Here is a 10,872-nt window from a genome sequence, read left to right as displayed (position 1 = left end):
CTTTCTGCGGAGAGAAAGAGAGGTGGAAATGCTGTCTCCCAGCACAGCCTCCCCCCTCTTTCCATCTGAAAGCAGAGGAGAGTCGAACAGCTTCTGTATCACTGGAGCAATTCTCGCCTCCCAGCCCTGTTGAGAAGTGAGACCTGAATTATTCCTCTGCTGGTACTTCCTCCTACGAATGCCATGGAAACCACCCTGTTCCAGGCAGACGCGTGGATTGATGAAGGGAATAAAACATGAAGCTATGTGAGCAGGCAGCCTGCTGCACGGCCACTGGCGGCATGTGTGAATGGGGCCGACAGGATCCTTTACCCGGCTGAGCGTAAACTCCTCACAAACCAGCTCTTCCAAGGGCTTTGCCTGACCAGGATTCATCCAGCACGGCAGGCTTTTTTGCACAAAAGTTCTGCTTTAGTCTCCACCAGGCAAATCATTTCTAATGGGCTTCGCAGCCAAGGCCTGGTACCATATCATGCAATGCTCCCTCTAAGCTGTGGAGTCTTGTGAGCAAAAATTCTACTTTGTGAGCTACTGGCATTGAAGTTGTGAACAAGAGATTTGTCTGCTGCCTAAATTAGTTTGCTCTGGAGCCATCCTTCCTGAGCTACGACAAAAATGTCTGAGCCAGAGGCTAAAAAACTGTGAGCTAGCTCACACTAACTCAGCTTAGAGGGAACACTGATATCATGTGTCCTTACTAGCGGTTAGCATCTTTTCCCACCCCTCTCCCAGAGTCAAACCATATGATCAGCAGGTTCTCGGTTGTCGGGCTGCAGACAACAAATCTCTATGTCACAGTGATCCCCAAAGTTGCTCCTGATACCTGCTAAAGGTTTCCTGACATCCATTTGCTCCTTCCTTGAAGCAAAGAGCCAGCCCTGGTTTTCCTCTACCTCAGTGGAGAAGGATAGGCTTCAGAAGAACCCAGGAGGGAGCACCTGTGTGTCTGCAGGGAGCACCTGTCCATTATCAGGTGCCTCTGGCTTGCAACCACCCAATATTTTTGTGATTGACCGCAGCACTCTAGGGCTGCCATTTTGTGATTGCTCCCAGTGGGCAACCATTTTATGGTGATATCCGCTTCCTAGCTTCAAAATTCAAAATTCCAGAGGTGACCACATGATCAATGAAACCAGGAATCTCAATCTATCACATTGTTTACCCTCCCTTCAATGAGCTCAGAGTAGTGTGCAGGGTTTTCTTCTAGCCCCCCCCCCCCGGCCACCAGTGGGGGATGGGGGGATAGAGTCGCCAGATTGAGGTTGAGAAGCCCCTGGAGATCTGGGGAAGGAGCCTTGGGAGGACAGGGTCCTCGGTGGGGCACAATGCCAGAATGGAGTCCACCCTCCATAGCATCCATTTCCTCCAGGGGAACTGATTTCTGTAGTCTGGAGGCGAGCTGTAATTCCAGGGGATCCCACCTGGAGGCTGGCATCCCTATTAACTTTTCCATTTTAGCCTCATGAGAACCCTGCCAGGTAGGTCAGAGAAGAGAGAGAGAGATTGGCTTGAGGTCATCCAGAGGGCTTCATGGCTGAGAGGGGATTTGAACTTCTTTCTCATAATCTTACATTCTAACCACTACACCATCCCTTAAGGTGGTCCTAATCCATGCAGGGCACTGAAGATCAAACTCAGCCCTTTAAATTGAGCTCAGGAGACAGATTAGAAGGCAATGAAGCTGGAGCAGAGTTAGAATACCATGATCGGTCTCTGTCAGCTACTAGACGGCAGCACTCTGGACCAACAGTCTTTCTAAGGATTCTTCAAAGGCTGGCTCTTGAGAGCAGTAAGCAGGGGTAGATGTTGGGGCCCATGTAGAGCACATCTCAGTAGTCTAGCCTGGGAATTGCCAAAGCATGTGTAACCTCAGGTGCTCCTGCGCATCAGTAACTGGTAAGAAAATCAGGACCGTGAACTGAAGCATATGGCACACTGTACATGCACCATTTCCAAACTTACGTTTAGAAATTGTCCGTTAAATTGGAAGGCAGGTGAAACAGAATAAAAGGAAGGACCTACCCAGAGAACAGAAAGGTAAAGGTTCCCCTTGCTCAAAAGCCAGTCGAATACGACTCTAGGGTTGCGGTGCTCATCTCCGTTTCCAAGTCGAAGAGCCAGCGCTGTCCGAAGACGTTTCCGTGGTCACGTGGCCGGCATGACTAAACACCAAGGCGCACAGAACGCTGTTACCTTCCCACCGAAGTGGTACCTACTTATCTACTTGCAATTTCTTGCTTTCGAACTGCTAGGTTGGCAGGAGCTGGAAGGGATGCATAAACTGACTCACTCTACGCAGTCCTGGTTAGACCAGCCAAATACCATCTAGTTGGCTGCCCTGCTTGCAAAGGAGAGGTGAGTTTTGGTGCCTGGCTCAATGCCTTTGGGTGACAACTTTGCCATGTGCACAGCCAGTGCCATCCAAGCTGGAAGGCAAAGCTGGCGTGCCCATGTGCTCCCAATCCCACTCCATTGTTTTAGAAATTGCAACCAGAAGAGATTCCAGCAGAGCTGGGGGTGTTTTAGCAGAATGTGGAGCCTTGCCAGTCAAAGCCTGCCACCTATTTCTGGCTCCGTTCCCCGGCGGTCCGATTGGCAGCGGGTTCGGTTGGCCCTTCTGACGCCCGGCATGGTTGGCGCGGTCATGGCTCTGTCCTTGCGGCTCTGCCTCGCCTGCGCTGCCTCGCTCGTGCGTCGTCCCGGCTCCGCCTTTCTCCGCCGTCATCAGGTCCGCCGACTGATGTCTCCGGTCACCATTTTCTTGCCGCTCGCTGCTGATGCCGTCTGCCGTTCCGCCCTCCAACAACCCCCAGGATGGGGGAGGGTGCCCCCTACCATCTAAGGTAGGTCCCCATTAATCTACTCGCGCATAGTGATATTAGTGGCGCTTTCGAACCGCTGGGTTGGCGGGAGCTGGGACAACGGGCCAGGCGCTCAATCTGGCCGCGGTGGGGTATCGAACAGCTGGGCAGCTGTTCGAGATGTTGTTAATAGCAGGCGATTTACTGCCTGTGCCACCGCAAGCCGAAATAAATAAATAAAAAAAACACTAGAACTCAAGCTTACCCAATGAAATTGATTGGGTATGGGTCATGGACTGGCAAAAGGAAAGATTTCTTGTCACCCCACTTCATTTCATGGAAGGGATTTACTGTTACAAGATGGGCTACTAGCCTTTCCAAAAAGGATTAGGTACATTTATGCATAGGTCTAGCATGCGGTTGCCAATTCCGGCAAGACAAATTCTCTGGAGATTTGAGGGTAGAGCCTGGGGAGGGGGGAGTTTGAGGAAGAGGGGGACTTCAGCTGGGTGTAATGCCCTCCAAAGCAGCCATTTCCTCCACTGGAGAAAATCGGTGTAGTCCAAAGATCCATGGGAATTCTGCAAGAACTCCAAGCCTTACCTGGAAGTGGGCAACCCTAGTAGCAAAAGAACAAATGTTGGGTCCAGCGGCACCTTCAAGACCAACAAAGCTCATACCTTGAATAAACCTTTGTTGGTCTTAAAGGTGCCACTGGACTCAAACTTTGCTCTGCTGCTTCAGACCAGCACGGCTGCCCACCCGGATCTAGTAGCAATAGTTATTCCTTGCTCACATGCAGAACACATGGCAGGTAAATGGAACCTCCATGTTTAGAAGTAGTATAAAAAGGTAAAGGTTCCCTTGCTCGAAAGCCAGTCGAGTCTGACTCTAGGGTTGCGGTGCTCATCTCCATTTCAAAGCCGAAGAGCCAGCGCTGTCCGAAGACGTTTCCGTGGTCATGTGGCCGGCATGACTAAACACCAAGGTGCACGGAACGCTGTTACGTTCCCACCGAAGTGGTCCCTATTTATCTACTTGCAATTTCTTGCTTTCGAACTGCTAGGTTGGCAGGAGCTGGAACGAGAGACGGGAGTTCACTCCGTCATGCGGCGCACTCGGCTAGAATATACTATATTAGTATATAGAATATACTAGAAGTAGTATATCCAGGGCTATTTTTGGGCAGAAATGCACAGGAACGGAGTTCTGGCTGGCTTCAGAGTTGGCCACAACCACTACAGCCAAAACCTCCCTGTGCGTGGCTACAGACGGAAGGCCTGGAGAGCGACACACACACACACCCCAGCGGGCCAGGGGGGCACCTGGAAGGATCGGGCAGCCGCAGGGCGCCCATGCAAGCCAAGGGAAGGCATGGGAGTGTGGCCTAATAGGCTAACGAGCTGCACTATCAGGGTTTCTGCTGTTGGGTGTGGCCTGTTTATGCTAATGAGTTCCTGCTGGGCTTTTTCTACAAAAAAAGTCCTGAGTATATCTGTGAATACCCAGTGCTGGGGGAAAGAACAGAGGGGAGCTTTCATGCCTTGTCTGTGAGCTTCCCTGCGGCATCTGCCTGCCTACTGTTGGAAACAGAATATTGGGCAAGATGGCCTCCTGATCTTATCTATTTCAGGTTTTACATTCTCTAAAGGTAAAGGTAAAGGTTCCCTCACTCAAAAGCCAGTCGAATCCGACTCTAGGGTTGCGGTGCTCATCTCCGTTTCAAAGCTGAAGAGCCAGCGCTGTCCGAAGACGTTTCCGTGGTCATGTGGCCGGCATGACTAAACACCCAGGCGCACGGAACGCTGTTACCTTCCCACCGAAGTGGTCCCTATTTATCTACTTGCAATTTCTTGCTTTCGAACTGCTCGGTTGGCAGGAGCTGGCACTAGAGACGGGAGCTCACCCCGTCATGCGGCACACTCGGGTCTCGAACTGCTGAACTACTGACCTTCCACAGCCTGCAGTTCAGCGTCTTAACCACTTGAGCCACCACAGCTCCATTCTCTAGCTACCCAGTAATTGCAGGAGGCCTGGAGAATGCTTCTTTACGCACCTTTGCTTCTTTTTCTTGAAAGCTGCTATGTAGTTTTGCTCAGCTACAAGGCCATATCTGGGCAGGCATCCCCCTTCCACCATTGAGCACGGATGTCCTTTCTCCAAGGGTCAGAGTCTGATCGTCTTCTGTCGTCAGCTACTGATGGCTGTCCTCTGCCGTCTGTGCACCATATTTATTTATTCTGCAATTGCCTGTCCTCCACTGATTTTAAAAAAGAAAGAGGATGAGTGTTCTTTTGGTTAAAGATATGCCAGAAGAAAACATGATTGCCCAATCGTACTTTATCTCCTGTCCAAGATGCCTCTCCCTAGCTGTGTGAGGCAAGATGACCGGGTCTCCCTCTCCTGATTTATGTGCAGTGGCTAGCTGGGATGGGTGTTCTGGAAAACAAGGAAAACTTGCTCAGAATGAGATTTCAAAACTAACCCCCTCCCCTCTCCATGCCTCCAAAACGGCTTATATTACCATTAGGATTACTCAGGGTTCAAAAGCAAAATGGATTTGTGGCCTATTATATTTACTGGAGAATGGGGTGGAGGGAAGGAGGGACTGGTGTGCTCTTTTAGAAATGAGCAGAGCTGACAGGTCAGCAAAGCAATTATTCGGAGCCCTCCGATCACTAAGCTGGGGAGAGTAAGGCATCTCGATAAATTCCCATTTGCCCTGAAATGTGTGCCGCCGGCTGCCTGACTTGCCCTTCTCTTGCTGCCCCTGCTTTTTTACATGCCTATTAAATGTGGATTACATCTAGTTACTTCCCAGATAGTTCACTTCCCCCACAGTTTTAATGTTCAGGAACAAAATGGCTGGGAGGGTCAGACCCGGCCAGATAAAGGTAATGTGTGCTATTACTTTGATAAATGGGAGTGAGTGCAAGGCAAGCCGCGGGAGCACGTCAGGAGCTGGAAGGCCACCAGCTGTTAGGAGAGCTAGGTTCCTGGCTAGACTTGCATCATTTCGGGTGCTTGGGGGGGGGGGGTCCCCCAGATGGGCAGTATAACTTCCTGGAAATGACCTGAATCTCATATTGAGCCTTCTCTGTGCGTGTAGCCTGTGTACGTGTTGACAGACCACTGAATGCTCAGAATCAAAAAATGTCCACCTTTGAAAAAGAAAGCAAGTTTCTAGTCCTCAGGGCTGGGAAGATCAGCTTTGAAGTATGTGTCCAGGGCACGACAAAGTCTTCCAGTGCTCACCTTCAGTGATGGTAATGATGGGTTATGTGTCACAGGCACCAGCTAAAGAAATACAGGAAAATGCCATTTTGCAGGGGTTGCACTGTTCTTTCTCGGCACCAGATCAGTTGTTCCACTTTCTGTTGTTAAAGTTCTAGGATGACACCTCCCCTTTCCTGCTGGGAGGAGCACTGGACAGAGCACAGCCTTGGCTCTCCTTTGCTCCTTTCAGCCCAACAAGGCTCCTTTGCTCCTTTCAGCCCAATTACTTCTCCCACCAGGAAATGAAAGTTCATCTCAGAGGCTCCCACAAGTTCATCAGGTGCTTTCCCATTCCCTGTAAGGAGCAGGTGAGTTAAGCATCTATGGTCGGTAGGTGGCCCTTTACCAGGCCATGCGTCTTGGCAGGTATGCCAATTTCTGATGCTGGCCTCACAGACGTCTTCGTTGTGCCTGGCACACTCTAAAGTCCCTCCTTTGTTTGCCTGATTCTTCTGCAACATCCAACTGTCTTGTTGTTGAATTAGGCAGCTCTCTCCCAAAGGGCATGTTAGGATGAACCTGGATTCTGTAGCTGATGTTGTCAGTTTTGCTGTGCAGCACAAAAGTTTCCTTTTTGTTGTTGTTGTTTTTTGGGGGGTGCAAGTTTAACTTCTGCCAATGAGCCACATGTTGCTTCCTGGATCTATTCTGTTTTTCCTGTTTTGGAAAATATTTTAATCCACCGTTGATCTCTCTCTCTCTCTCTCACTCTCTCTCTCTTTATTTATTTATTTATTTATGTATTTATATATTCAATTTCTTATACCGCCCTGACCCCGAAGGGTCTCTGGGCGGTTTACACAGAGGGTTCTAGGAACGCATTTATCCCTAACTAGGGCACATGGTACAGGGAAGGGGCTGCCTACTGGCACCCAGGTGGTAGGCCTGTTGTTCTCCGGCTCGGCTCTTTCTTCCCAGGCGGTCTTCAGTCGGCACGCTTTTTATCCTGGCGTCCAGGGGTGAGTCCTGATGGCTTTCTTCGGCGGGGCCATTCCAGGAGCACGGTTCATGTCTGCTTCGGCCTCGGCTTGTGTCCCTTAGGCTCCGCCTCTTTCTCTCTCCCCTCCCCGGGTTGTTTTTTTTTTGGGGGGGGGGGACAATTTTGATAATTACCCACTTTTTTCTTTCTTTCCTTCTACTTTGCCCCAACCTGGCAGAAAGCATGACATTTTATGTGTGCACTTTTTTTTTCCTTTTCAATTTTTGGATCTTTAGCTCCCCTTTCAGACACTTTCTCCACCTTTAACAGCCTGATTTGTGTCAAATAAACCCTGTTTGATTTACAGGTGCCAATGGCCCTTTAATTCCTTGCCTTAAATTCAACCCGAAACATTCCTTTTACACCCCCACTCCAGTGATGCATCTCAGCCCACAGAAAGCATCTCCCAAATGTGCAGATTATTCACTGGCCTTGGAATCATGTGCACCAGATCATAAGCATGTCTGACTATGCATCGAAATTAAAAAGTCATCTATCAATGTAACATTCAAGTAACTATTACACACCCACAATTAGAACTGGCTCAGGGAGTTACCAGTTTAATGTGTCTCCTGGCCTGGTGTTTTACAGGCTTTGTTTTTCCTTCTTCCACAGTTCTAAAGAAATCATTTTATATTTTAATCCAGATGTGGAAAATGTCATTTTGTTTTATAACTTCAGTGTCCTTTTTTAAATGTGGGGAAAATACTTTTTTATGGGGGCCAATTTTTGTTTTTCCTTTTCACCTCACAGTCGATACTGTTTCTTTTTTTTAAACCTCAGTTCCCTTTCCATGCATGTCATAAGCCATTCACTGGTTTGGCTCATGTTCTGTTCATTGTTTGCCAACAGGAAGCCAGGTTTTTTTCGGTCATTTGGCTGTTCACAGGCATGTTGAGCCTGTTCATTCAAATACTTTTCTCATATTCAAACAGTGCACATGTTCCATCATGCACATTTATGCACAACCCATGAAACTTCTACCTCCCCACTCCTTCACAGACCTGGGTTCATTGCACATCCACTGGTGTTTTTAATATGCAGTGTATAAAGCATTATGTACAGGGTACACTATTTATATATGTTACATACATATAATGCTACTTTATTGATGCACAAATAACAATGAAAATTGCATCAATAGGTGGGGAGAATTGGTGCAAGAGAAAATCATCTAAGGGAAAATCAAAACAGGAATTTGGGGCTTGAGACAGCAGGGATAAGAAATTCAAAATCATCCGTACAGATCATCGATTCCCTGACAGCTTTTCTAGTTTATCTTGAGGGATGTGGAATGGTACAGAATAGCCCGATCTCATCAGATGTTGGAAGCTAAGCAGGGTCAGTACTTGGATGGGAGACCACCAAGGAAGACTTTGCAGAGGAAGGCACAGATGTAATTTCTGAGCCTCTGTCCATTATTTTTGAGAATTCTTGGAGAACAGGTGAGATGCCAGAAGACTGGAGGTGGGCAAATGTTGTCACAATTTTCAAGAAGGTTTGGATCCTATGACTGTTAGGTGGATCTGTAACTGGTTGACAGATCACACCCAAAGAATGCTTGTGAATGGTTCCTCATCCTCTTGGACAGGAAGTGACAAGTGGAGTGCCTCAAGGATCTGTCCTAGTACCTGTTTTGTTCATCATCTTTATCAGTGATTTGGATGAAGGGATAGAGGGAATGTTTATTACATTTGCAGATGATACTAAAATGGGAGGGGTAGCAAATATGGTAGAAGACAGAATTGGGATACAGGATGATCTTGACAGGCTGCAAAACTGGGCTAAAAGAAATTTAATGAATCAGCAGTGTGATGCAGTTGCTAAAAACGCAAATGCAGTTTTGGGCTGTATCAACAGAAGTATAGTGTCCAGATCGCGCGAAGTGATGGCACCACTTTACTCTGCTCTGCTTAGACCTCACCTATAGTGTTCCGTTTTGGGCACCACAATTTAAGAAGGCTATAGACAAGCTGGAACATATCCAGATGAGGGCAATGAAGATAGGGAGGGGAATAGAGACAAAGTCCTATGAGGAAAGGTTGAAGGAGCTGGGGTACATTTAGCCTGGAGAGGAGACGACTGAGAGGTGATATGGTAACTATCTTCAAGTACTTGAAGGGCTGTCATATAGAGGATGGTGCAGAGTTGTTTTCTATTGCCCCAGAAGGTCGGATCAGAACCAATAGGTTGAAATTACATCAGAAGAGTTTTCAGCTAAATATTAGGAAGAACTTCCTGAGTTAGAGCGGCTCCTCAGTGGAACAGGCTTCCTTGGGAGGTAGTGGGCTCTCCTTCTTTGGAGGTTTCAACCAGAGGCTAGATGGTCATCTGACAGCAATGCTGATTCTGTGAACTTAGGCTGATCATGAGAGGGAGGGCAGGAAGGGTTGCCTCAATGCTTAGTTCTTTTGGCCCTTTCTTACACCCCCAGGGAAATGCTGATCGCTCCTTTGGGGTCTGGAAGCAATTTTTCTCCAGGCCAGTTTGGCCAGGAATCCTGGAGGTTTTTTGTCATCCTCTGGGCGTGGAACATGGGTCACTGTGGGTAAGGAGGGGGAGGTATTTGTGAATTTCCTGCATTGTGTAGGGGGTTGGACTTGATAACCCCGTAGGTCCCTTCCAACTCTATGATTCTATGATTCTATCTTGAACTTTAAAAACAAAGGGCATCTTGGCTTTTAGATCAGTGGAGGGCAGACAACTGCAAAACTGATCAGAGTAAAGCAGGAGTCCCTAAATAAAGGAAATCCCCAAAAAGGCAGTGTAGCACGATGGTTAGAGAGTCAGATCAGGATCTGGAGAGCTGGGTTTAAATCCACCCCCCCCCCAACACACACACACTTGCTATGAAGCCAGCTGGGTGGCCTTGGGCTAACCACACTCTCTCTACGGGGTTCTTGTGAAGAGAAAATGCAGGGCAGAATGGTGTCAAGTGCCTCTGGCTCCTCAGAGGATGGGTGTAATAAAATACGTGCTAGAGAAACAATTGTACTTCAACCAAAGTCGACATTTTCATGATGCATAATAGCAGAGAGAAATGAGATTTCTTGGTGTAAGAACTGGGGGTGTTTCAAGCACGACCCTGTTTTCATCTGTGAAACGTGGGAGCGTGCGTATGCCAGGTGCAAAGGGATTCTTGCAGGCGACAACATCCAAATGTCACTGCTTTCAACTATTGCACCATCTGGCTGCTGTGAGTGGAATTTCTTTTTCCACAGCATCATCTCCCCGCCCCCTCCACCGGGTCCCCCTCTGACCAAGGGTGCCAACTCATGGAAGAAACAGCCTGAGCTCTTGGAAATGGTCAGCAAATCCATTCCCATCCCATCCTCTTCTGGCTTCTCAAAGGAAAGCATTTCCAACAAAAATAAAACTAATAATAACTTTTTAAAAGAGCCCTGGGGTATTAGCCATGAAGGAATGCCTGGCAAGAAGCCGAGCCCTCCACATTCGTATCCTGGCACAACAAGTGCAGGAAAGGAAACACTGATGGTGGGAGCTTGATTGGGTTTGATTTGCTTTTAATAAGGGGAGGAAGGAAAGCACTGGAGGCCCCAGCAAGGTGCTTTTTAGACGGCTCCTGTGCATCATCAGGGAAGGAGGAGGCCTGGTCTTCAGAGACACCAGAGGAGGAGGTGAACTTTTCTGGACAGCCGTCTGAATTCAGACTGCAAATGGATTTTTTACATTACAAATTTTAATAAGCCATCCCCCAAGTCTAAAATAGAGACATCATACAGGAAAAGTGATTTAGAACCAGGTAGACCTGATTTGAAATTAAACAAGGGTTGCCAGGTCCCACTTTCTCCCCTG

Source organism: Gekko japonicus, unplaced genomic scaffold, assembly GCF_001447785.1.
Source record: "Gekko japonicus isolate JY-2015 unplaced genomic scaffold, Gekko_japonicus_V1.1 scaffold654, whole genome shotgun sequence".
Classification (NCBI taxonomy): Eukaryota; Metazoa; Chordata; class Lepidosauria; order Squamata; family Gekkonidae; genus Gekko; species Gekko japonicus.
This window is presented reverse-complemented; position numbering follows the sequence as displayed.